At 38.7% G+C, this 24,853-nt stretch overlaps 1 protein-coding gene across 2 annotated transcripts in view; it reads left to right on the forward strand.

The window, feature by feature from the left end:
- The window catches only part of BMPR1B (bone morphogenetic protein receptor type 1B), a 420,588-nt gene that overhangs the window by 19,952 nt on the left and 375,783 nt on the right, over window positions 1-24,853 (forward strand). The window lies entirely within an intron of this gene.

Here is a 24,853-nt window from a genome sequence, read left to right on the forward strand (position 1 = left end):
TACCAGCAGTATAATTCCTATTGTGCTGCTTCCTATCCTGTGCTTTATATTGTCAAGTTTATTAAATGTTTTCTGATATCCAAGATTAACATGCTACCTTACTAAGATACTTTCAAGTTGTGGATATGGGTAATTTTTAAAACAATCAATTAAATTCTTTGCAAATACCTTCTTACTTGTGGTTTGTCTATTTTATGTTTGTATGGTAGCTTTTAACCACAGAAGTTCTCAATTTTAATGTAGTCAAAATTTTCCAGTCCTTATGGCTTACATTTCAGTTCCTTGTTTAACTTTTGCTTACCCTAAGGTCATAATGATGTTTTGTTATATCCTTAATCCATCTGCAACTGAATATCGTGAGGTGTGAGTTAAGGTTCAATTTAATTGTTTCCATATGTATCACCTGTTGCCCATTCATTTCAGAGTGGCTCTCCATTTATGTCAGCTCTTTTATATATGTGTATATTATGTTATAAATGTCTATATGTTGTAAATGTACTACATATCTATTTTATGTATATGCATCTGTATATATAGATATGTACATATCTCTTTTTGAGCTTTAAAATTTCCATTGGTCTAATTTTCTCTTCCTTTCTCTACACTGTCTTAATTAAAAAAGTTTATTGTGAGACTTTATTTTTTTAAATTGAAATATAGTTGACATGCAACGTTAGTTTCAGGTATACTGTGTAGCAATTTGACATTTCAATACATTATGAGATGATTACCACTCTAATAACCATCAGTTCACATTCAAAGATTTTACAGTATTGTTGATCATATTCATTATGCTTTATTTTACATACCCGTGGCTCATTTATTTTACTACTGAAGGTTTGTTTTGTACTTCTTAATTCCCTTCACCTAATTGTCCCCTCCCAACTCTCTCCCCTGGCAACCATCTATTTGTTTTCTGTTATCTATGAGTCTGTTTTCCTGTTGCTTTGTTTTTTAGATTCCACATATGAGTAAGATCATAACGAGATTTCTTTTTCTCACTTGACATGATGCCCTCTAGATACATCCATGTTGTCACAAATGGCAAGATTTCTGTCTTTTTTGTGACTGAGTAGTATTCCTCTCTGTGTGTCATATCTTCTTTATCCATTCATATTTTGGACACTTAGACAGGTTCCACATCTATGCTGCAGTAAACACTGGTGTGCCATATATCTTTTTGCGTTAGTGTTCCCCCCCCCCGCCCCTTTTGGGAAATACTCAAAGAACTAACTTCCCTGATGGCTCAGTGGTAATGAATCCACCTGCCAATGCTAGAAATGTGAGTTCAATCCCTGGGTCAGGAGGATCCTCTGGAAAAGGAAATGGTAACCTATTGCAGTATTCTTGCCTGGGAAATCCCATGGACAGAGGAGCCTGATGGCGTATAGACCATGGAGTCTCAAAAGAGTCAGATATGACTTAGCAACTGAGCAACAAAACAACAAATACCCAGAAGTGAAATTGCTGCATCATATGGCAATCCTATTTTTTAATTTTTTCAGGACCTTCCGTCCTGTTTACCATAGAGGCCATACCAAGGTACAGCCTTAATGATTATGTGCTAGGATTCCCTTTTCTCCAAATCCTTATTAATACTTATGATTTGTTTTCTTTTTGATGATAGCCATTCTGACAGGGGTGAGGTAGTAGCTTGTTGTGATTTTGACTTGCCTTTCCCAGATGAATAGTGATGTTGAACATCTTTTCATGTGCCTGTTGGTCATCTGTATGTCTTTGGAAAAATGTCTAAATGATTATTTAAGTTGATGATGTCTCAAGTTTAAACATTTTAATCACCTTTTTAAAAAAATCCCCTGATGTTTAATATTTTTGACATAATATTTGACATCTTTGTATCCCTCAACTACTTACTGTGGTTATAATATGATTTTACTACTTGCGTCTTACCTTTTTGCTAGCTTTCTAACTAGTTGATCTACCTTTACTGAATACTGTGTAGGCCAATGAAATTTTTCCTTTCATCATTTTTATATTTCTATGTGATCTTTTCTTTTTTGCTTGGAGGAGTCCCTTTAACATTTCTTGTAAAGTGAAATAGTGTTGCTGAATTCTTTAAACTTTTCTAATCTGTAAAACTCTTGGGTGAGGTGGGCTTCCCAGATAGCTATTTGCCCAGCTGAGGGGCAGAGCTTGGGGGCTGGTGCTGTCCTGCTGAAGGGTGGGGCTGGGTCTTCAGCACTGTTAGGCTAGAGGCATGAATCCAGAATAGTATTTAATAGTGCCAGTTTGTTGTTGCTATAGGGTGAGCTTTCAAAAATGTATGCTACAGTACCTCTGTCCCCAGGGTGAACTCCAGTTGCTGCTTGCCTCTCCAGGTGACTCTCCAAGATCAGCAAGTAGGTCTGACCCAGGTTTGTTTCTGCAGTGGGATTCAGAACATGTGAGGTTTCACGTGCCCTTTTAAGGAAGAGTCTGTTTCCTTCTAGCTCATTGGCTCTCCTGAACATAAATAAGCCTTGCTAGTTTTCAAAGCTGGATGTTCTGGGTACAGGACCCCTGGGCTGGGGAGGACCTCTGTCATTGTGGTATTGCTTCTCTTTGTGTGTCACTGGCCCAAGGGTGTGGGTCCTAACTTTACCACATCTCTGCCCCTCCTACCTGTTTCATTGTGGTTCCTTCTTTATATCTTGCACTATGGAAAACTTTTTCTGCTAGTCTTAAGGCAGTTCTCATGGATAATTGCTTTGCAAATTGTTATAACTTGGGTGTGTCTGTGGGAGAAGATGAGTTCAGAATCTTCCTACTTGGCTATCTTGGCCACCTTGGCCACCTCTTTATTATCTTCCTAATAGACTGCTAATACAGTATCCGATTTTGTTTTGCTAATACAGTATCTCATTTAGAACTTTCACATATATGTTCATTGATTACATTAACTTTTTTCTCATAATCAGTTTTATTGTTCCCTGTAACACACTCAGCCATAGGCAGCCAATAATATAATTTCTGTCTCTATACATTTTCCTTTTTAGACTGTCAGTATAAATGCAGTTATTCAATATGTGATCTTTTGTGACTGACTGACTTCACTTAGTATAGTATTTTCAAGGTTCAACCATATTTTAACATGGGTTAGTACTTAGTTCTTTTCCATTGCTGGGGAACATTCCACTGTTTGGACATCCCACATATTTATCCATTTAGTAGTTGATGGAAATTGGGATTGTTTACACTTTTAAACTTATATTAATAATACTGCTACTAACATGCATGTCCAAGGTCTTGTGTGGGCATATATTTTCATTTTCTTGGGTGTATACCTCAGGGAACAGTTTCCTGGCCATATGGTAAATTATGTGTTTAATATTTTGAGAAATTTCAAGATTGTTTTTCAAAGTGGTCTCAGCATTTTATATTCCCACCACCAGTATATGAGTGTTCCAATTTCTTAATATCCTCATCAGCATTTATTATTATCTGTTTCTTTGGTTATAGCCATGTTAGTGGACGTGAAGTGGTATCTCATCATGGTTTTAATTTGCAGCTTCCTGGTAGCTAGTGATGTTATGCATCTTCTCATGTACTTATCATCTGTATGTATATCTTATTGGAAGAATAAGAAATATTTTTTTTCTATAGGAAATAGAATAGAAATATCTATTCATATCCTTTGCTCATTTTTAAGTTGAGTTATTTATCCTCTTATTAAGGAACCATGTAGTCGTTACATATTCTAAATAATGTCTTTTATGAGTCATGTTATTTGCAGGTATTTTTTTCTTGGTTCCTAAGTTTTCTTTTTCATTTTCTTCATGGTGTCCTTGGAAACAAAAGTGTTTTAAACTTGATGTCCAATTTAATCTATATTTTGTTTGTGCTTTTGGTATCATGTTTAGAGACCATTGCCTCATCCCAGATATATATGTTTACTTCTGTGTTTTCTTATGAGTGTTTTCACCCTCATACTTGAAAGATAGTTTTGACAGATACAAGATTAATGATTGACAGTTTTTTCTTCTAACACATGGATATTATCATCCCAATGTTTTTGGTTTCCACTGTTTCTTATAAGAAGGTACCATTAATCTCATTGTTGAGCTTTGAATTACTGCTTTGAATTAGACTGTTTTTCATCAAATTTGGGAAACTTTCTGTGACTATTTCATCAAATTTTTTTCTCCTTTCTCCTCTCCTTTTGGTAGTCTCATTGCACATGTATGTGCTTAAGATCGTCGTTGTTATTTAGTTGCTAAGTTGTGTGTGACTCTTTTGCGACCCCATGGGCTATAGTCCACCAGGCTCCTCTGTCCATGGGATTTCCCAGGCAAGAATACTGGAGGAGAGGGTGGTCATTTCCTTCTCCAGAGTATCTTCCCAACCCAGGGATCACTTCTTGACCCAGTGAGCCACCTGGGGAGCCCCTGTATATGCTTAAAGAGTCCCACATTTCTTTGAGGCTGTGCTTATTTTTGTATAATATCTGTTGATCTGTCCCTTATACTTTTTTAAAAATAAGTTATTGTACTACATATCTCCAGAATTTACATTAAAAAAGTAATTTCTCTTTATCAATAAAATTTTTCACCCATGTTTGGTAGGATGTTGTCATGAAGTTATCTTTTACTTTTTAAAACATAGTCTTCTTTAGTCCTTTGAGTATATTTATAATGGCTTTGAAAGATTTCTTTGTTAAATATGACATCTGGACCCTCTTGCCAGTAGTGTCCTTACTATTTTTTTTCCTACTTATGGGTCACTTTTCTGTTCGTTGATATGTCTTGTAATTTTTTGGTAAAAAGTGGATATTTTAGATAATGTAGTAATTCTTGAATCTGATTCCCACCTTCCTCTGGCACTTGTTTTTGTTGTTATTTGCTGATTTCTTTAGTGACTTGGTTGAACTTTTTGAATTAAGCATTTCCCTCTTGCAATATGAAGCTTCTGCTATCACTCTTCAGAAAGTGCAACCTTGAACATGTGTTCAGTCACCCTGGGATGACAGTGTTTTCTTTATGACTCTCTCTTTCCCGAATTATGATGTCTGCATCTCTTGTCCTAACCTAGCTGTTAGGTTCCATTGGTAGCTGACTGATAGCCCCATTGTTTGGGCCAGTGCTCTGAAACATAAATTTCTTCACAGTCTTATTTAATGCATTTTTGACTACTTTGCAGGGGTAGTTTTTAAGGCAGTATTAGAAGTTTGTTGTGACCTTAGGAAGACTCTTCTTAGCTCTTTCCCTAGTTCTCTCTGATAAACTAAGTGGCCGATGCATGCCAAGTCTCTCCAATTGTGTCCAACTCTTTGTGATTCTGTGGACTATAGCCTGCCAGTCTTCTGTGTCTGTGGGATTCTCCAGACAAGAATACTGGAATGGGTTGCCATGCTCCCCTCCAGGGGATCTTCCCAACCCAGGGATCAAACCCATCTCTCTTATATCTCCTGCATTGACAGGTGGGTTCTTTAACACTAGTGCCACCTGGGAAGCTTATATCTCTCATAGACCTTTGTGTGCATGCTAAGTCATTTCAGTCGTGTCCAACTCTTTGTGACCCTATGAACTGTAGCCCACCGTGCTCCTCTGTTCATAGGATTCTCCAGGCAAGAATGCTGGAGTGGATTGCCATGTCCTCCTCCAGGCATCTACCAGCCTCTTAATTACTTACCACTAAAATCTTTATTTTTTTCTCCTGTCCTTAAGCTTAAGCTTTCCTACACTCTGATGTTCCAGCTAAAGGTAGTCTCTCTGCAGAATTATGCATTCAGTCAAGAATATCCATTTTATTTCATACTGATGTGGTATTGTAATTTTTTTGGTTAAATTTGCCAACATGAAGTATTAACACTGGACTGAATGATTTACAGAAAATAAGAAATGATTCCTACTTGGCTTACATTTTTATTCATTCACCCAGATTTCCTAGACTTGTCAGTAAATTTCTATGCAGACATTTGGTGATATATTGTTATCAATGCCTAGAGGACTGCAGAGTAGAAGGAAGCCCTCATCCGTCTCTATTTTTAAAATAAAAAATCCCTTGCATGGGGGTAAATAAAGTTAGTCTCTTTGGCAAGAGTTTTGAATCCCTGTTGTTACAGACTTCCTCTCCCTCTGGGCAGAATCTCTAGGCCCCCTATCTGGAGTGTGGGAGGGGACAATGGCCTTCTGCTGGACTGACACCACTGTTTGCAAGCATGGTGCTGGACTGAGATAGTAGCCTCTGGTCTTCTCATCTTGTCTCTCCTGATGTATAACCTTTACACCATAAGCAAGCCAGGCTGAGGGCCTTCATGGCCCCAGTATTCTCTGCCTGCTTTGCTTGATGTGGAGCCTCAACCCTGTTGGTAGAGAAAGGAGGCATTAGCCTCTTGACTGACTGCTCTCACCAGGAATTTAGCCACATAACTCAGAGCTAGGCGGATGACAGATGCTGCTGGCTTCTCCCTCACGGTAAGATAGTGCCAAAAGCTGAGGGAAAACGAGCACCATTTCCTTGGCCATATCCACATTGAGTCGAGTTTTCATCAGGTTGAGCTGTGGGTGGGGAATGGGAGCAGATTGTGGCTCCTGTTGCTGTAGACTCTGTCTTTACCTAGGTTTAGTATATTTTTTTTTTGAATAAATGTTTCCTGATTTCATTATGCCCTTAAGACAATATACAGAGACTTTAAATAGCCTAACATTTTTTAAAGTTTTTAAATACTTTTCACCAGTTACATTTTTTGGGCAGGGGAGTAGGTCTGTGCAGCTCCTCATGCTGCTGTTCTGGAAGTAGATTGTTGTGACATTAGCTTTTAATTTTCTTATTTTCCATGAGAGATTTAGGTATCAAATTTATGGTAGCCCAATGGGATGATGTTGGTAATGTGATTTATCTTTATGTTTTTTGGATGAACTCATTATAGACTGATGGGTATTTGTGTTCTTCCCAAATTCTTAAGTTTAACCCTACTCCCTTTATGTGGGATGTAGGTTCAATCCCTAGGTTGGGAAGATCCCCTGGAGAAAGAAATGGCAACCCACTCCAGCATTCTTGCCTGGAAAATCCCATGGCCAGAGGAGCCTGGTGGGCTACAGGTTACAGAGTTGGACATGACCGAGCAACTGAGCACACAAGCTTTATGTGTGTAAGCTAAGCCTAAGCCCCCAGAGTGATGGTATTAGGAGGTGGGGGCTTTGGGGGTTAATTAGATGAGGTCCTGAGGGTGGAGCCCTCATGAAAGGAATTAGTGCCCTTATAAGAGTCACAGTAGGACTTGCTTCCTCTCTCTCTGCCATATGAGAATGTAATGAGTTATCAGCTTCATGCAGCCTGAAGAAGGGCTCTTGCCAGAACTTGACCTTGGTGGCACCTTGATGTTGGACTTGTAGCCTTCATAACTATGAGAAATAGATTTCTCTTGTTTTTAAGCTTCCCAGTCTATGGGTCTTTGTTACACTGGTCTGAACTGAGAACTTGTGTAGGGTTAGAATCTTATGTTCCTTGGAAAAGTTTTATAGATCTTTATAAAATCATCTGAACCTGTGGGATTAGTTTTAAACTGATGATTAGATTTATTTGTTGTAGGAGTATTCAGGCCTATTTCTCTGAGTCTGTGTTTCCAAAGTTATAGATACATAATTTTTTGAAAGTTGCTCTTTTGTCTAACTTTAGTATATTGGCATATACTATTGGCTTCATTCTATCTTTCCTCAGATTCATTTGGCTCCACCAGCCCCTAAGAACTCAGCTACAGGCCCCAGTTTCTTGTCATAGTGGTCATAGGAGCAGGTCATGCCATTCTCTGGTTGTAGAGCCTGGCCATCTTCATCATAATCTCATCTTTGACACTATAGGTTACCTTAGCCACCTCCATGTTTCAGTGCAGACTTCATATGATCTTTGGGCTGGGAGCTGTAGCACATCCAAGCCAAGGTCTAACTATTTAGATCTACAGAGCCTCAGCCTTCCCAGCAGCTACTAGAGGGGCTAGATATCAGCCTGGGCATGCAGAGTACTTGCCATGCTGTGTAACCGACAGTGACCAGTGAGTGAGGGAGACAGGAGGTAAATGCTTCCACTTGGCCTCTCTGGAGTTCCCAGTGACATTAAACTAGCTGTGATTTCTTGCACCGCTTTTGTCAGCTTGTTAATGTGTCACCTTATCGTTTTGTTTTCCCTCCTATCCTGCCTCATTTTCCCTTTACCCTCACTCTTTCCTGTACTCTCTGAAAAATCACTGGCATGTAAGCTTTGTCTCAAACTGATCTCTAGGGAACAGAAAGAGAAGCAGATATTTGCTTCTGAATCTTAGTTGGGGATTTATAGTTGGCTTGCTTACCTCCTTGAAGCCATAAGGACTTCTGGTTTTAAGGGAGCTGATAATGACCCCCAGTGTGCAGTGGTATCACAGTGATACAGCTTTCAGCTCTGAATATTTAGTGTGAGAGGTAAAATGTATGGCCAGTGAGCTTGACTAGTAACAGGGATGCAGATAACTATAAAGATTTTAATGTTTTGGCATCATCAGAGCCTTTGAAAAGAAAAAGGGATAGGCCCAAGGCAGTTGAGAGTCAGCTTCAGACACAGTGGGAAAGCCGTACTTGCTTTAGGAGACACTCATTTCTGCATCCATAGTGAATACTGTGCTGAAAACCAGGCCCAGAGTATGTTTATAAGGGTGACATGGCTGCTAAGCAGACTAAACATGGGGTACAGTTTTAACAGGCTGCCTCTGTTAAATTCAGAGACAGAGTAGGACTCTGAGATAAGGAATTTGATATGTTGAGGTGGGTGTGCTTGACTGTATTGAACCCTCAAATTGCCCTCCATTTCTTGGTTAGGGGGAAACATGCTCCCTTCATCTGGAATCTCTGCAGTGACACTACCTGAAGGTAATGCTTTGTAAGTTGCTTAAGCTCCTCAAGCTTTGTTCACGTTACCCCTCATTACTTCCAGGTTGAACAGCCTGAGTGGGGGGACTACAGTCCCTACTCCAAGAAGAAATGGAGTGTACATCAAAATAATTGCCTGATAGTATGTACTTTTAGGGATTGTGTATTTGTGGGAGTAGATCTTGAGGGCATTAAAAGATGGTGGGACATGGAATATAGGGTGTTGCCGGGTGAATTAATTATTATGTGGGTACATAAGTGTGATTTGGGAGTAAATGATCATTCTAGGACATGTGGAAATATCAGAATTTCTTTGGTATGTTGCTGAGAAGGGAGTCAAAAGTCTTAGTGGACAGGAGTACTGGAAAGGATTCACTTTGTAAGACTTGAGAACCTATCACTTAGCTTCCTTAGGACATTCCCTTCCTCAAGACAACAAGGAATGTATTCCTGAACCTTCTGATGTGTTAAACCTACTAGTAAACAGACCCAAAGCCCTTGATACGGCATTATCCAGCCAGTCTCTGGTGGCAGATGGGTTATTTTGGACACCTTTGAGCTTGGAAGAGGCAGCAGATTGTTCTTATCAGAATTGATATGTACAATAGGTTTTTATTCACCTTCCTATAGAAAGCTGTGGGTATTACTATCTGAGTGTTCAGTCCACTGACTGGCTGATGAATATATCAGTTTGGGACCCCGTGTAAGATTTCCTTGGACTAAGGGGCCTGTTTTATACTTGAGCTCATGATTGCAGGATTCAGGGTCTCACTGTGCCTTCCAGCACCCAGAAGCATCTGGATAAGAAGGGTGGAAGGCCTGTGGAAGGGAGGAGAGGTTCAGGGAAGGAAGGAACTTGTGGATAATTCTGTGGGTGTGGATGTACTGTACTACATAGGGTGCTGATTTGATAACTGATAGTGCTGAATTCATAACAAAGGAATCTGAAAACATAGGGGTGGGGGTTAGACTTGCCTTTAGACCATCCATCTCAATGACCCATTTGCAGACTTTGTACTTTCTGTCCCGCAGTTTTAGCCTCTGCTGGTTTAAAGGTTCTGATTTCTGGAGGGTGGGATGAAGAACAGTTTAGCCAGAGGACATTAAGAATTCCATTGACTGAAAGTTGTGATACCACCTGTTCTCTTTGGGCTTATGATGGTGCACCAGTGGGCATAAAAGAAGTATCAGCTAGACCATTAATTTTGAACACCAGAAATTAAGGCTACTGCTATCCCATGGGTATGGGGAGCATTGTCTCTGGCTTAGGGGATTCACTGGGCTGTTTTTGGTTGTTTCCCTGCCTTGTAACTACATTTTGGACAACTTAAACAACTATAGCCTGACAAAGTCAAGGTAATTATAGGCTCAAGCCCATTGGGAATTAATGTCTGGGTCACCCTATAAGGCAAGAGCCCAGATTACCCAGAGCACCGGTCAAAGGTGAAGGGAATCTAAAATGGGAGGTGGAAGAGGGGATGATAAATGTCAGTTTATGGAACCCAGTGCAAATGGCGCACACTGCAGCTTGGTTACTAACTTTTTGTCACATGCAAGTTGCTACCTTGAAGAACTGGACTTGTACCTCCTCTCTTGGAGAAGATGTAAGAGCAGTCAACTTCTCTTATGAGATCTGCGTGTCTTGAGAGCATGCCAGACACCCAAGTGGCACAGGGGGAGGGTTGCCCTGAAACTGGCTTATGTGCCTTTCAGTCTTCTGAGTGCCACTGTGCATGTCTCAATAGCTTGCTCTGCTGTTTCTTCAGAGCAGCCCCGGGGTATCTCCAGTCTTAACTGGGGTGGGGTAGGGGGGGCCCTTCCTTTGCCATCATCAGTTCATCTTTGTCACTTCTACCTCAGATTCCTCTGAGGGGACCAGGTCTTTGCTTCTGCCTGCCTCCGTCACTCATACTGGGATATACGAGTGTCAGTATGTCCAGTGCCGTGGTGCTGGAGAAGACTCTTGAGAGTCCCTTTGACAGCAAGGGGATCAAACCAGTCAATCCTAAAGGAATCAGCTCTAAATATTCATTGGAAGGACTGATGCTGAAACAGAAGCTCCAGTGCTTTGGCTACCTGGTATGAATAACTGACTCATTGGAAAAGGTCCTGATGCTGGGAAAGATTGAAGGTGGGAGGAGAAGGGAACGACAGAGGATGAGATGGTTGGATGGCATCACTGATGCGATGGACATGAGTTTGAGTAGGCTCCGGGAGTTGGTGATGGACAGAGAAGCCTGGCGTATTGCAGTCTATGGGGTCTCAAAGAGTCAGACACTACTGAGCAACTGAACTAAACTAATGTCCAGTGCTGGGTACCACTTGAATGAAGAGGATGCAGCTTTCTAGGAAGCTGGCCAGGTGGGCTAGGAAGTACAGCCTTAAGTGTGAAGGGGGGAACACCCTGGGTGGCAAACTTTGCCTAATAAGAGATGGGACATGGGAAGGAGACAGACAATCGCTCATCTGTCTTTTCTTCAATAGATCCTTCTAAGATGCAGTGGTCCCATCCACCTTTCTGTATTTTCAGTGATGAGTATATATTTAAGAGGTCATCTGAGACAAGAAGAGAAATACTTGTTGTTCCAAATAAAGGATAGCAGCCTTTGTGGTATTTTTAAAACTTCTCTAAAAATTAATTTTTATTGGAGTAGAGTTGATTTATAATGTTGTGTTAGTTTCAGGTGTCCAACAAAGTGAATCAGTTATACAGATAAACAAGATCTACTCTTTTTTAGATTCTTTCCCCTACAGGTTATTACGGAGTATTGAGTAGAATTCCCTGTGCTATACAGTATGTTCTTATTATCTATTTTATATATAGTAGTTGTATATGTCAGTTGTGATCTCCCAATTTATCCTTCCCCCCTTTTTCCTTGGTAACCATAAGTTTGTTTTCTACATCTGTGACTATTTCTATTTTGTAAATAGGTTCATTTGTACCATTTTCTTAAGATTCCACATATAGGCAGTATCATAGGATGTTTGTCTTTCTCTGACTGACTTCACTCAGTATGACCATCTCTAGGTCCATCCTTGTCGCTGCAGTCTGTGGCATTATCAAGATAGGAAAAGGTGGCCTGTTATTGAGGAAATGGAAATAGTTTGAGTTGAGATCATAGGATAATTGGCAAACATGAGCTTTGAGTGGCAGATTAAGGCCTGATCTTAACAGTTTACACTCTATCCTAGAGTTTACTAGTGATCTCCAAAATGGTATGCTTGTTCATTGGGGTGTAGGAAGAACTTACTAAAACTTCTATTGATACCATTTTTAGTATCATCCATTATAAATTTGTTTTATGTATATAAATGTCTTAGTACAGTAAGTCATATATATAACATAAAATAAATGATAGATGCCAAGGAGAACTAATATGAGTTGTTACTGTTAGAACATAGTGGACTAATATCGAATATTGGTTTTAGAAAGATAACTTTATTGTCTGGAATAGGTTACTGGGTAGGTTATTGGGATTCAGAAGGTAGGAAGACAAGCTGAGAGGTTTATGACTTCCAGATGCTGAGGTCCCAGTCTCACTACTTTATCCCTCCTGCTGTGGGCTCTCAGTCTTGGTCTTGGCCTGGATCTTTGTGACTTTCTGCAGAGCTGTCCATCAAGTCGGAGCCTCGCATTCTAGCATTCATGTTGTGCTTTTCCACTGTCCACACTAAGAAAGTTCTCACTGTATCTTCCTACAGTTTGTTAAGGTAGAAGTAATTTCTCTTTTATCTTAACTTAAAAAAACAGACTTTATTTTTAAAGAGCAGTTTTAGGTTTGAGGGCTTCCCTGGTAGCTCAGATGTTAAAGAATCTGCTTGCAATGTGGGTTTTAGGTTTAATCCAGATAATTTTAGAACAAAAATAAAAGGATATTCTTTTCTTTTTTATTTTTACCGTTGGGTTATCTTTAGTATCTTCATGCTTCATCACGATGAATGACTCCTTGGTAGGTTGTAACATCTGTTCTGTAGAAATTCTATGTAGTCTTCCTTGATTTACATTCTGGCATTGCTTTTAATAACATTTTAATAGTTTTATTATGAAGTTTTCCAAATTTCCAGTGCATCTTTCTATTATTTAGTATTACTATGATGATTTTATTTGGAGAAGAGTTAAGATTTTTATCTCCATGAAGTTTAGAAGTGATCACTGCTTCATGTTCTTTCGCTAGTGTCTTAACTTTCTGGAGAGAGCTGAAAGATATAAACTATTTAAATGCTTAAGAAAGAGTTTTGTCTCAGTTATGCTCATGTTAAATTTTAAAATAATGAAATTAAGTCTTCTAATCACTTTCAAAAATACTTCAGTTATCTAAATTAGTTTTTTATTTACATGACTTAAAATATAAAATGATATTTTGCTGTTGCTGTTTAGTTGCTAAGTCATATTTGACTTTTTTGCGACTCTGTGGACTGTAGCTCACAAGACTCCTCTGCTCATGGCCTTCTCCATGCAAGAATAGTGGAGTGGGTTGCCATTTCCTTCTTCAGGGGATCTTCTTGACCCAGGGATAGAACTTGCGTCTCCTGCGTTGCAGGCAGATTCTTTACTACTGAGCCATGGGGAGGTCCCAAGGGGTCACAAAAGAGTCTGATACAACTTAGCAACTAAACAGTAACAACAAAATGTTTGAGGAAAAGCTGACCAAAAGCAGCCAGAAGTGGCTTCCCCTAGTCCAGGCTATTTTCTGAAATGAATAGTTCTTTATTTCCTAAACCTATCTTTACTGGTTGTTTTAAACCTATTCTTTCTTCTTTTTATCCGTGGCCTAAATTTTTTGTTACGAGGCAATGTTTGATGTATACTGTATTTTGAAAAGAAGTTTAAATGTTTAACATTACTAAATTGAGCGATTCTTTATTTATCTGGCATTTTTAAATAATGAATTATTCAAATTAAGGGAACTTCTCAATTTTTACATTTTATTAAAATATTTAATTATCATTGATAGGCAACTTAAAAAATATATGCTTTCTTGCCTCAAAAAATAGGTTGTATTAAGCTAATTTAATCTCTGGATTACTCAACTATTATTATAGAAGTCGTCTTTAAAACTCTGCTTTCATAAGTAATGCTATTATAAATAGGCTCTTTGTACTCGTAGTGTTCTTGGACTGAATTCTTCTGTCAATTTGGCCTCTGATTTTTGTCATTTATTAGATGGCTGTAGTATTTTTGCCTCTGGTGGACCCGTGCCAGTTCCTTGCTCCTCCTTCCTTCCCCTTCTCATCACCCTTCTCATCACACACCATACACAACACATACACACTTCTTTTGTTGTTTTTGTTTCTTTTATGTCCAATATATTGCAAAATAAGGGCATTAATCTGAAGCCAAGAAATTCTACTATTTGTAAAAAATCCAAGTATCATTGTATTTATCATCTGGCATTTCTTTTAACTGGTTAGTGGCCTTGTTTAGTATGCTTTTCAGTCTTGGCTAGGCTAGAGAGCTGAATTTTCTAATTAAACATTTCTTTAGGTTAACTGAGCAGCTGTTGTAAAAATACATTTTTTTGGTAGTTACATATAAATTGTGAAGCAGAGTTGCTTATGGAAGCATATCCAAGAAAATTTTCTTTTAAAATAGTGTTTACTAAACAACAATATGGCTTACCTAGTGGCTCAGTGGTACAGACTATGCCTGTCAATGCAGGAAATGAGAATTCTATCCCTGGGTTGGGAAGATCCCCTGGAGAAGAAATGACAACTCACTCCAGTATTCTTGCCTGGGAAATCCCATGGACAGAGGAGCCTGGTGGTCTACATACAGTCCATGGCATTGCAGAGTCAGACATGACTTAGTGACTAAACAACAACGTAGACACAAAACTTCACTAAATAATATCCCAAGCAACTTAAATAGGTTCTGCTTTTACTGTCTCAAAGTGATGGCATTATTCAGATAGTCACAAAAAGGGAAAAATATGGTTTAACTAATTTTCTATGAAAGGATAGATAGAAAACATCTTATTGAAACATTAAAAATACAATTTAGTGTACCCAGCAAGGATCTCATTCAAATATGGAGGAGAAATCAAAAGCTCTACAGACAAGGAAAAGCTGAGAGAATTCAGCACCACCAAACCAGCTCTTCAACAAATGCTAAAGGATCTTCTCTAGACAGGAAACACAAAAAAGGTTTATAAACTCGAACCCAAAACAACAAAGTAAATGGCAATGGGATCATACTTATCAATAATTACCTTAAATGTAAATGGGTTGAATGCCCTAACCAAAAAACAAAGACTGACTGAATGGATACAAAAACAAGACCCCTATATATGCTGTCTACAAGTTCAGTTCAATCACTCAGTCGTGTCCGACTCTTTGCGATCACATGAATCGCAGCACGCCAGGCCTCCCTCTCCATCACCAACTCCCGGAGTTTACCCAAACCCATGTCCATTGAGTCGGTGATGCCATCCAACCATCTCATCCTCTGTCATCCCCTTCGCCTCCTGCCACCAATCCTTCCCAACATTAGGGTCTTTTCCAATGAGTCAACTCTTCGCATGAGGTGGTCAAAGTATTGGAGTTTCAGCTTCAACATCAGTCCTTCCAATGAACACCCAGGACTGATCTTCTTTAGGATGGACTGGTTGGATCTCCTTCCAGTCCAAGGAACTCTCAAGAGTCTTCTCCAACACCACAGTTCAAAAGCATCAATTCTTTGGCGCTCAGCTTTCTTCACCGTCCAACTCTCACATCCATACATGACCACTGGAAAAACCATAGCCTTGACTAGACGGACCTTTGTTCGCAAAGTAATGTCTCTGCTTTTTAATATGCTATCTAGGTTGGTCATAACCTTCCTTCCAAGAAGTAAGCGTCTTTTAATTTCATGACTGCAATCACCATCAGCAGTGATTTTGGAGCCCCCAAAAATAAAGTCTGACACTGTTTCCACTGTTTCCCCATCTATTTCCCATGAAGTGATGGGACCGGATGCCATGATCTTAGTTTTCTGAATGTTGAGCTTTAAGCCAACTTTTTCACTCTCCTCTTTCACTTTCATCAAGAGGCTCTTTAGTTCTTCTTCACTTTCTGCCATAAGTGTGGTGTCACCTGTGTACCTGAGGTTATTGATATTTCTCTCCACAATCTTGATTCCAGCTTGTGTTTCTTCCAGCCCAGCATTTCTCATGATGTACTCTGCATATAAGTGAAATAAGCAGGCTGACAATATATAGCCTTGATGTACTCCTTTTCCTATTTGGAACCAGTCTGTTGTTCCCTGTTCAGTTCTAACTGTTGCTTCCTGACCTGCATACAGGTTTCTCAAGAGGCAGGTCAGATGGTCTGGTATGCCCATCTCTTTCAGAATTTTCCACAGTTTATTGTGATCCACACAGTCAAAGGCTTTGGCATAGTCAATGAAGCAGGAATAGATATTTTTTCTGGAACTCTCTTGCTTTTTCGATGATCCAGCGGATGTTGGCCATTTGATCTCTGGTTCCTCTACCTTTTCTAAAACCAGCTTGAACATCTGGAAGTTCACGGTTCACGTATTGCTGAAGCCTGGCTTGGAGAATTTTGAGCATTACTTTACTAGCGTGTGAGATGAGTGCAATTGTGTGGTAGTTTGAGCATTCTTTGGCATAGCCTTTCTTTGCGATTGGAATGAAAACTGACCTTTTCCAGTCCTGTGGCCACTGCTGAGTTTTCCAAATTTGCTGGCATATTGAGTGCAGCACTTTCACAGCATCATCTTTCAGGATTTGAAATAACTGGAATTCCATCACCTCCACTAGCTTTGTTTGTAGTGATGCTTTCTAAGGCCCACTTGACTTCACATTCCAGGGTATCTGGCTCTAGGTGAGTGATCACACCATCATAATTATCTGGGTCGTGAAGATCTTTTTTGTACAGTTCTGTGTATTCTTGCCACCTCTTCTTAATATCTTCTGCTTCTGTTAGGTCCATACCATTTCTGTCCTTTATCGAGCCCATCTTTGCATGAAATGTTCCCTTGGAATCTCTAATTTTCTTGATGAGACCCACCTCAAACCTAGGGATACATACAGACTGAAAGTGAAGGGCTGGAAAAAGGTATTTCATGCAAATGGAGACCAAAATAAAGCAGGAGCACCAATACTCACATCAAATAAAATAGACTTTGAAATAAAGGCTGTGAAAAGAGGCAAAGTAGGACACTACATAATGATCAAAGAATCAATCCAAGAAGAAGATACAACAATTATAAATACATATGCACCCAACATAGGAGCACCGCAATATGTAGGCAAATGTTAACAAGTATGAAAGGGGAAATTAACAGTAACACAGCAATAGTGGGAGATTTTAATACCCCATTGACACCTATGGATAGATCAACACAAAATTAGCAAGGAAACACAAACGTTAAATGATACAATGGACCAGTTAGACCTAATTGATATCAATAGGACATTTCACCCTAAAAGAATGAATTTCACCTTTTTCTCAAGTGCACACGGAACCTTCTCCAGGATAGATCACATCCTAGGCCATAAATCTAGCCTTGGTAAATTCAAAAAAATTGAAATCATCTCAAGCATCTTTTCTGATCACTATGCAGTAAGATTAGATGTCAACTACAGGAAAAAAAAAAAAACTATTAAAAATACAAACATATGGAGGCTAAACAATACTCTTCTGAATAACCAACAATCACAGAAGAAATCAAAAAAGAAATCAAAATATGCATAGAAACAAATGAAAATGAAAACACAACAACCCAAAACCTATGTGATTCAGTAAAAGCAGTGCTAAGGGGAAGGTTCATAGCAATACAAGCTTATCACAAGAAACAGGAGAGAAATAAAATAACCTAACTCGATACTTAAAGCAACTAGAAGAAGAATAAATGAAGCACCCCAGGGTTAGTAGAAGGAAAGAAAGCACAAAAATTAGGGCAGAAATAAATGCAAAAGAAACAAAGGAGACCATAGCCAAAATCAACAATACTAAAATCTGGTTCTTTGAGAAGATAAATCAAATAGACAAACCATTAGCCAGAATCATCAAGAAAAAAAGGGAGAAGAATCAAATCAGCAAAATTAGAAATGAAAATGGAGAAATCACAACAAACAACACAGAAATACAAAGGATCATAAGAGACTACTATCAGCAGTGATATGCCAATAAAATAGACAACTTGGAAGAAATGGACAAATTCTTAGAAAAGTGTAACTTTCCTGAACTGAAACAGGAAGAAATAGAAAATCTTAACAGACCCAACACTAGCACAGAAATCAAAACTGTTATCAGAAATCTTCCAACAAACAAAAACTCAGGACCAGATGGCTTCACAGCTGAATTCTACCAAAAATTTAGAGAAGAGCTAACACCTATCCTACTCAAACTCTTCCAGAAATTTGCAGAGGAACGTAAACTTCCAAACTCATTCTATGAGGCCACTATCACCCTAATGCCAAAACCAGACAAAGATGCCACAGAAAAGAAAACTACAGGCCAATATCACTGATGAACATAGAGGCAAAAATCCTTAACAAAATTCTAGCAAACAGAATCCAACAACATATTTAAAAGATCATACTCCATGACCAAGTGGACTTTATCCCAGGGATGCAAGGATTCTTCAATATTCACAAATCAATCAGTGTGATACACCATATTAACAAATTGAAAGATAAAAACCATATGATTATCTCAATAGATGCAGAGAAAGCCTTTGACAAAATTCAACATTGATTTATGTTAAAAACCCTCCAGAAAGAAGGCATAGAAGTTACATACCTCAACATAATAAAAGCCATATATGATATACCCACAGCAAACATTCTCCTCAGTGGTGAAAAATTGAAAGCATTTCCCCTCAAGTCAGGAACAAGAAAAGGGTGCCCACTCTCACCACTACTATTCAACATAGTGTTGGAAGTTTTAGCCACAGCAATCAGAGAAGAAAAAGAAATAAAAGGAATCCACATTGGGAAAGAAGTAAAACTCTCACTGTTTGCAGATGACATAATCCCTCTACATAGAAAACCCTAAAGACTCCACCAGAAAATTACTAGAGCTAATCAGTGAATATAGTAAAGTTGCAGGATATAAAATTAACACACAGAAATCCCTTGCATTCCTATACACTAACAATGAGAAAGCAGAAAGAAATTAAGGAAACAATTCCATTCACCATTGCAATGAAAAGAATAAAATACTTAGGAATAAATCTACCTAAAGAAATAGAAGACCTATATATAGAAAACTATAAAACACTGATGAAAAAAATCAACGAAGACACAAATAGATGGAGAAATACACCATGTTCATGGATCAGAAGAATCAATATAGTGAAAGTGAGTATATACCCAACGCTATCTATAGATTCAATGCAATCCCTATCAAGCTACCAGTGGTATTTTTCAGAGAACTAGAACAAATAATTTCACAATTTGTATGGAAATACAAAAAACCTCGAATAACCAAAGCAATTTTGAGAAAGAAGAATGGAACTGGAGGAACCAACCTGCCTGACTTCAGACTATACTACAAAGCAACAGTCATCAAGACAGTGTGGTACTGGCACAAAGAAACGTAGATCCATGGAACAAAATAGAAAGCCCAAAGATAAATCCATGCACCTATGGACACCTTATCTTTGGAAAAGGAGGCAAGAAAATAGAATGGAGAAAAGACAGTCTCTTTAACAAGTGATGCTGGGAAAACTGGTCAACCACTTGTAAAAGAATGAAACTAGAACGCTTTCTAACACCATACACAAAAATAAACTCAAAATGGATTAAGATCTAAATGTAAGACTAGAAACTATAAAACTCCTAGAGGAAAACATAGGCAAAACACTCTCTGACTTAAATCATAGCACGATCCTCTATGACCCACCTCCCAGAGTAATGGAAATAAAAGCAAAAATAAACAAATGGGACCTAATTAAACTTAAAAGCTTTTGCACAATGAAGGAAACTATAAGCAAGGTGAAAAGACAGCCTTCAGAATGGGAGAAATTAATAGCAAACGAAGCAACTGACAAAGAATTAATCTCAAAAATATACAAGCAGCTCCTGCAGCTCAATTCCAGAAAAATAAATGACCCAATCAAAAATTGGGTGAAAGAACTAAACAGACATTTCTCCAAAGAAGACATACAGATGGCCAACAAACACATGAAAAGATGCTCAGCATCACTCATTATCAGAGAAATACAAATCAAAACCACCATGAGGTACCATCTCACCTGGTCAGAATGGCTGCTATCAAAAAGTCTACAAGCAGTAAATGCTGGAGAGGGTGTGGAGAAAAGGGAACCCTCTTACACTGTTGGTGGGAATGCGAACTAGTATCGCCACTATGGAGAACAGTGTGGAGATTCCTTAAAAAACTGGAAATAGAAGTGCCATATGACCTAGCAATCCCACTGCTGGGCATACACACCGAGGAAACCAGAATTGAACATGTACCCCGATGTTCATTACAGCACTGTTTACAATAGCCAGCACATGGAAGCAACCTAGATGTCTATCAACAGAGAAGTGGATAAGAAAGTTGTGGTATATATACACAATGGAATATTACTCAGCTATTAAAAAGAATGCACTTGAATCAGTTCTATTGAGGTGGATGAAACTGGAGCCTATTATACAGAGCGAAGTAAGTCAGAAAGAAAAATGCCAATGCAGTATATTAACACTTATATATGGAATTTAGAAAGATGGTAATAATGACCCTATATGTGAGACAGCAAAAGAGACACAGATGGAAAGAACAGACTTTTGGACTCAGTGGGAGAAGGCGAGGGTGGGATGATTTGAGAGAATAGCATTGAAACATGTATATTATCATATGTAAAATAGATTGCCAGTCCAGGTTCAATGCATGAGACAGGGTGCCCAGGGCTGGTGCACTGGGATGACCCTGAGGGATGGGATGAGGAGGGAGGTGGGAGGGAGGGCCAGGATGGGGAACACATGTACACCCATGGCCAATTCATGTGAATGTATGGCAAAAACCACTACAATATTGTCAAGTAATTAGCCTCCAATTAAAATAAAATAATAAATTCTTATCTATTAGACTTAAATACAAACAGTGAAAAAAACCTATATATGTATATACATATATAAAATTTGGGTTTGGGTTAATATTAAAAAAAAAAAAAAGTAAAAACTTATACCACATCTGAGTACACTAAAGTAGTTGGGGAGTTAGGTGACAACAGGGAGAACCATTCATTGTTTATACTGAGACCTTGGTTTTTGATTTTATGTTTGGTAGATTGACATTGCATTTGTGACTTCCCTTGTGGTGCAGATGATAAAGCATCTGCCTACAATGCGGGAGACCTGGGTTCGATCTCTGGGTCAGGAAGATCCCCTGGAGAAGGAAATGGCAACCCACTCCAGTACTCTTGCCTGGAAAATCCCATGGACAGAGGAGCATGCATAGTTGGAGATGGTCAGTAAATTTCAGGCCTATTTTATGAGTTTAAGCAATGCTTTCCTGTTCTGCACACATGCTGTGTAGATAATAGTAGCTAGGTGAAGTTGTGTTTTAACAGTACATTTGACTTGCTTCTACTAAGCAGCATTGGGTAAAATCACAGACTTGTGGTGCATGTTTGTGGCATCATTGTGTTTCTGAGTAGCCTGGACAAATAGTATCAGTCTGTATTGAGTAAAATCATATTTTGAGCCTTTTTTCAGATTATATGCAAATAGGAAATAATTAAAACCTTTGAAGTTTTAGGTTGAGTAAGGATCAGGACTGGTTAGATGAAAATAAGAGGTGTTATTTAAACACATCTCTGGATTTCTTTTCCATCTTATTAAAGATAGACTTTAAAGTAACAGAATTTTTTTTCCCAGAAGAGTGTTTTTTTTCTGTTTCAGTTCTTAGGTTGCCCATATGTCTTCATTGGACTTCCTTGAATTTCTGTTAATGATATAGTTCTAGTAATTATCTTCCAGTGCTTCTTGAAATTGTTTGTGGTGTAAGAAGGCAACAGAAACAAAATAAGCTCCAAAGTAATTTCTGCTTATTTCTTATTTATCTTTAGTCTATAATTGTGGTCAGAGTTAATAGGTTTACCTTCTAATTTAAATATTGAATGTAATATGGAAGTGTATAATAATTTGGCCTCTGGAGTACTCAGAGTTCAAGAGATATATGTGTAAGAAATAAATACAATTTAGTTAGAAGCACTGTTTCTCTGTTTCTAAAGACTTTGTTTTGAAAGTGCTCAGGGAAATTTTTTTAGAAATACACACAAATTGCTGAGGTATCTGTTCTGTAAGTTGAAGTGTTGTGATTGCATGTGTTGTACAGAAGAAATCATGCAACTTAGTATTAAATATGAATTTAAAAAGTGTAGGGGATTATTGAGGCAAAAGTTGTGACCAACTTAGATATGGTGGTTAATAGTGAAGTGAATTTATATTGACCCCAGGTGGACTATGTAGTATTTTTCAAATTTGTTAACAAAGTATTCTTGGGTAGTAGAGGGTATGTGTTTTGAAACACATTTCTGGGTCCTTTCTGAAGAGATTGTGATTGAATAGGGTTGGGATGAGAGACCCATGAATTTGTATTTTTTACAAGTGCCCTAGGTGATTCTTGTTATTAAGTATGTTTGGCAGATACTCTCATCGTTTGAAGAGTTGTACTGGCAAATAGTGTCTGTTGACTGCAGCAACCAAACAAGGTATTGGTTTTATGCTGTTAGAGGACTGTTTGCCATATTTGTGGATGAGTTTATACTACTGATGATGGAAAATAGCTCTAGTCATATAATTGCATTTTTCTTAATCATAATGGTATTTATTTAGGGTTTAAGATGTGCCATACATCGTGTTTATTGATCGCATGCAGCATTTGTGATTATTATTTTATATATCTTGTTTTAATCTCATTTCAGAGTTGAGGAAACCAAGACTGAGAGTTGTGACTTAACTAGGGTCAGATTTAATGAGTGGGGAAGGTAAGATTTAACCCTAGGTTATCTCTCTGTTGCCAGAGTTAGTATTCTTAACCAAAGTGTAGGTATATTGTATGCTTGCTTCCCTCTTGTTTTGTTAAGCGTTTATAGTTCCAAGTTCCTCAACTCCAGCGTCCCTATAATAAGAAAGCAATTCTAGCAAGACTCAGAGTAGGCTATGGGGAGTTGTATGAAGGGACTGTTGTCATTCCTGATGAAGTCTGTCCCACAGGTCTTTAGTTTAAGGAGACTCACGAGTGGCCTGACATGGCCTAGAGTATTCCTCACCCTTTGTTGCGCTGCGTTGTGTGCTTGATTGCTTCAGGCTCTTTATGATCTCATGGACTGTAGCCCACCACGCTCCTCTGTCCATGGGATTTTTTCAGGCAAGAATACTGGAGTGGGCTCTCATGCTCTCCTCCAGGGAATCTTCCCGATCCAGGGATCAAACCCACAGCTCCTGGGTTTCCTGCATTGTAGGCAGGTTCTTGACTGCTGAGCCACCAACTCCCACCATCCTTAGTTGGGAGTCTCCTAATACCAACTGGTGAGAGTTGGATATACATCCATCACCTCACTATTACTCCCCAAATCCCATCATATCAGTCCTCCCACACAAATATTCTTTTTTTTTTTTAAATAAATTTATTTATTTTAGTTGGGGGCTAATTACTTTACAATATTGTAGTAGTTTTTGCCATACATTGACATGAATCAGCCATGGGTTTACATGTGTTCCCCTTCCTGGACCCCCCTCCCACCTCCCTCCCTATCCCATCCCTCTGGGTCATCCCATTGCCCCAGTCCTGAGCATTTGTCTCATGCATCAAACATGGAATGGTGTTCTGTTTCATATATGATAATATACATGTTTCAATGCTATTCTCCCAGAACGTCCCACCCTCACCTTCTCCCTCAGAGTCTATAAGACTGTTCTATGCATCTGTGTCTCTTATTCTGTCTCGCATATAGGGTTATCGTTACCATCTTTCAAATTCCGTTTGAAAGTCTCCTAATACCAGCTGATGAGAGTTGGATATACATCCACCACCTCACTATTACTCCCCAAATCCCATCATATCAGTCCTCCCACACAAATATTCTTGAAGCCAGGCAGTAGTGTCTGTCCTTTACGTGTGTTTTCACTTACTGACCGACCTTTGGTGGGCTTAGCTGCCTCAGTCCTAAGTGATAACTTATGTTGACATCTGCCTGTTGGAGCTGCTGAATGGAGAGTTTAATCAGGGTGCTAATAATCTAAGGTGTTGACTGTGAGGAAGGTCAAGAGCTGCAGAGTGTGATTTACCCTCTAAGTTCTTAGGATTATAAATACTGAAGGTTTCTCATCCCCCTCTCCTACCCTCCTGTTTTTGAAGCATTAATTAACCTTGGTGTTGAGAATCTTTTCTCTCATGTTGCTCTTTTAGAAAGCAGTATCCAGAGAGGAAGGGCTTCCCTGGTGTCTCAATGGGTAAAGAACTTGCCTGCCAATGCAGAAGACACGGATTTGATCTCTGGTCAGGAAGATCCCCTGGAGAAGGAAATGGCAACCCACCTCAGTATTCTTGCCTGGAGAATTCCATGGACTGAGGAGACTGGTGGACTACAGTCCATAGGGTCACAATGAGATGGACACGATTAAGTAACAACACAACAACAAACAACACATTTCTAGTCAGAAATGTCATTTGTATAAGAACACATGACAGATGTGAGATCTTATTTTAAAGTTTATATTGGAAGATTGTATAGGAGATGATTTATGACATTTCAGAGATTAGGATATAGGCTGAGCATAGAAGAAGGTTCATTCATAAAATGAACCTTATGATTAAGTAAAATATCAATAATATATTGAGATAATTGAGTTAATTACAACTGACTCAGATTTCAGGAATATATTTTTTTCTTTTCACTGTGTGAAACACTTTATGTAAGTCCAAAAAATTCTTTATTTTGGTTATTGGATTCTCTCATTTCATATTTTACAAATGAGTATATACCACAGCAAATAGAGTAATCTTTCAAAAGTTCTTTTATTTTTAGCTGGGAGGAACACCTTCCCTGAAGGCAAGGAATG

Source organism: Giraffa tippelskirchi, chromosome 1 (genome assembly GCF_054371585.1).
Source record: "Giraffa tippelskirchi isolate mGirTip1 chromosome 1, T2T-mGirTip1v1.2.pri, whole genome shotgun sequence".
Classification (NCBI taxonomy): domain Eukaryota; kingdom Metazoa; phylum Chordata; class Mammalia; order Artiodactyla; family Giraffidae; genus Giraffa; species Giraffa tippelskirchi.